Source organism: Rutilus rutilus (assembly GCF_951802725.1).
Source record: "Rutilus rutilus genome assembly, chromosome: 7".
In the NCBI taxonomy this organism is placed as follows: domain Eukaryota; kingdom Metazoa; phylum Chordata; class Actinopteri; order Cypriniformes; family Leuciscidae; genus Rutilus; species Rutilus rutilus.
Window position 1 is genome coordinate 40871940 of NC_140221.1, and position 4178 is coordinate 40876117.

A 4178-nucleotide genomic window follows, 5' to 3' on the forward strand; every position below is an offset into this window, starting at 1 on the left:
AAAAAAGAGGATTAGAGTGATATTTGATAGATTGAAAACAGTCAATCTCCACACACTCCACACATAGGGAGTGTGTGGAGGTAGACCGCCTCTTCTTATTCCCCTGGGGGGCAGCCGATCGGTGTTTCGCAGCTGCGGCCGCGAACGACTGTTTCGGCCGAACGAAACCGGGCTTAGACTGTGGAGCCGCATTGCCCTGCTGTTGCGGTGGCGAGGGGCGGGAAGGCTGATAATCAGAGTGTCCTCCTCTCCCTGACCCTGAGGGTCTGAAATTCGGCCGGCTTGGGTGATAAGGCCGAGCAGCTGGCTTTCTGGGGAGACAGACCTGGAAAGCTTCTCCCTCTTTCTTCCGCAGGTCACACTGCTGACGCATAGCCGTTACCGTCGTGCCGAACATGGCCTTTGGATCTATGGGCTATGTGAACAAGCGTCGCGACGAACTTCCGCTATTGTCAGAAGTTGGCATATCAGTTTCCGGTTTACGACTGTCTTCATCGGCATCCGCAATAAACAAACAAGATGAGTGCTGCTGTTGTACGAAATAAAGAGATATAATGTGCGTGACACATAAGTTTCTAAGAACTGTAGGTGGATCTAACGGCCGTTTCACACATACTCCGTGTGCAGTGTGTGTGCGGTGCAGGAGCAGCACGCGCTATAGTGCTTCACATACAGTATGATGCGTTTGCAGTGAATAACTGATTCACGGCAGTATCACAAACACTATTTTTATTTAAAATCCAGAAGTTACGCTTTTGTCAGCATTGCGATTCTCTTTGTACACATATAGGCTACACTCTATAATGGACGCATGCACGTTTAAGCACAATTTAAACAACGCAGGGCTATTATTCCATGCATTACTTTAACTGATTTAACTGAAAATAGACAAAAACAGCCGACTCTCATGCCTTTTCTTTTCCATTTAAATTTTAATAAAATAAATCTTACATGTCACAAAGAACTTGCTTTTCACTTCCACGAATGAGACGAGTGTTGTTCATTATGTTGCCTTGTTGAAGTTCATTATGTTGCCTTGTTTTTTTTTAAATAAAAGTTGCTGATAACTTCTGGATTTGAAATACAAATAGTGAGTATGTTTGTGTGTTTGTGGTACAGCCTACAGCAGCGGATCAGTTACGCACTGCAAAAAGCCGCTTTCCGACCGGAGGAACCTTTTCACAGTTCGTAGAACTATTGGCTAAAGTACCCGGATGTCGGCGTGTTCGCACCGCAGGAACTAGGAACGATTTTTAGTTCTAGGAACTCCATTTGGAGGAACTAATTTAGGTCCTACTTCAGAGTAGGGTCTAAACCAGCACTATAGGAACTACCCGTGACGTTAGGAACACCAGCACCCGCCATTTTTAAAACAGCTAGAATGTAAACACACAGATTATAGCCTATATTTACTCCAGAAACTATCTATACAAACATGGAAAACAGTGATAGATGGGTCTCTAAACCTTTATGCTTAAGAGAAAATCCAACGCAACTTTTGAGGGCAAGCCAAACATGATTATGTTTATCTGCCCAGCTAACAACACTGGACATCAACCACACGGCGTAGGCTAATAACCTTTTTTTCATATACTGTCTACTTTCTATAACAGTTCTATCTAATAACATATTAAACAGTACTGTTAGACAGATCGCTAACTAATAAACACAGAGAATGCGAGCATTGTTTGCTCTGGCGTTCTCAGCGCCGCCAAAATAAAGGTCACCGTGCCTGCGTCACTCCCTTACCCCTCCTACCAGTTCCTATGGCCACTTGGCCAGTGCGAACGCAAACAGCAAAACTGAGTTTGGGGGAGAGTAGTTCTTAGAACTGTTTAGAAGTGGACAGTTCCTAGAACTAAGTTCCTGTAACTACTTGGTCGGAAAGCGGCTTTTGTTCGCTCCTTTTAAAGGTGTCTTGAGGAAAATGGCTCTATATTTAAAGGGGTCATATAATGGTACATGCACTTTTACAAGTTGATTGTACTGAAATGTGTGTTGGCAGTGCCTGTACACAACCATCATAAAATGATAAAAATCCATCCAGTGTTTTTTTTTTTTAATCTTCATATTATGTTTTCCCCTCTCTCAAATCAAGCCGTTCGATTTTGTGACGTCACAAAATCGACGCCCCTCCCATGATTGTTGATTGACAGCAGCGTTTCAACACAGACCCGCCCTCGCTCGTGAGCGAGCTGTCAATCATAGTCCGCGCGGTCATTGTTGGTACGCTGGAGCACTGTCTATTGGCGCTTTTCCACTGCATGGTACGGCTCGGTTCGGCTCGGTACGGTTCGACTCGGCGCGGAACGGTTCGGCTCGCTTCGCTTTTCCACTGCGTGGTACGACTCGACTCGGTACGGCACGGCTCGGCTCGCTTTAGCTCGTTTGCTTTTCCACTGCAGTTAGTACCGCTTCAAAGTGCCACCGACTGATCGTGAATAGTTGCTGTCTCTACTGCCATGGCATCATCATATTAAATGCAAATTTTTCATTCCGTATTTCCCCATCCACTCCTCGGCAACCAAAGAGAGGAACGTCTGCACCTCGTCCACTGACCACGATTCAGCCATTTCTTTTTTCGAAGTTTATACTCCTTCTTTTTTTTTCTTTTTTTTAAGCAAATACTTTTAAAACAGGCGCTACAGTGTTGGCTTTGTTTTGTCTACTGGCTATTTAAATCTAGCGGGTTAAGTGTCGTAAATACAATGACGCTGGTAGTGATGATTCTGTCTGACCAATCAGTGATCTGCAGTGTTTCACGTCACATTTTAGTATCGGTATGGTACGCTTGGAACCTCAACAGAGGTGGTACCATTTAAAGCGAGCCGAAGCAAACCGTACCGTACCATGCAGTGGAAATGCGCCATAAGTGAGCCGTACCGTACCATGCAGTGGAAATGCGCCATAAGTGAGCCGTACCGAACCGAGCCGTACCGTACCATGCAGTGGAAATGCGCCATAAGTGAGCCGTACCGAACCGAGCCGTACCGTACCATGCAGTGGAAAAGCGCCATATGAGCAGAATGGGTCTAAGCGATTGTAGTGTTCTGTTCTTGGGTGTAATAACGAACACAGCAGTCATTTTGATGTTCCTAAATCCGAACCGCTGAAGACACAGTGGCTGAGTTTTGTTTTCGATGGGAATATTCCCCACGATCAACGTCAATGCTTTCATGTTTGCGCGAATCACTTCACACACCAGACTGCTTTACAAACGAGGGTCAGTAAAGCTGGTTTTGCTAAGAAGTTGCTCCTGAAAAAAGGATCGGTACCAACTATTCGTGTTCCTGCTGCACCTCCAGAATAACTGAAGTGAGTGTAATGTTTTATTAACCTTTATATTAATATTAATATTTATATTAATCTTTGCAAATCGCTTGCACGCTTCACGATGAATGCGGCTGTTTACACTCAGGGTACATTACGGCATGTTTTCTATGTATGACGTTCTCAATATAATTCATAATCCCACGTTTATAATGAACAGCACGTTATGGTTATTGTGTTATTGTGTTACAGTGTATGCACAGAACAGAGGGGCGGGGTGAGCAAAGCTTTATCATTTAAAGACACATGCACTTAAACGGCGTGCTGAAAACAGAGCTGTTTTTGACCAGGTAAAATGAGTGTTTTCTTACAATACTAATGAGAATTTTTAATTAAAGTATATTACAAACTTTTAATTTAGACCCTAAAGAATCATATTAGCTTGTACAAAAATGGCATTATATGACCCCTTTAACGAAACACATACAAAAGACCTGAACCAGAAGCCAAAAAAAAAAAATACATATAATAATAATAATAATAATAATTTATACAGAATTCTGACTAATCTAGACGTACTACAATCGTCATGTTGTCATTATCATGTGACCTAGCAGTGTCAGTTGCGTTGCTTCAATGCCATTCATAAATCCTCTCCCATGGCCTCATGGGATAGTAAAAAAAAAAAAAAAAAAATCCATCACTCACCCTTATGTTGTTCCAAACCTACTGTCAACTGTCTGGTTACGAACATTCTTCAAAATATCATCTTTTTTGTTCATCAGAAGATGGGTGAGTAAACAACATGAGGGTGAGTAAATAATGACAGAATTTGAATTTTTGGGTGAACTAACCCTTTAATATCATAAAACACCAGCAGATGGAGCCAGTGCCCGCGTCTTTAAGCC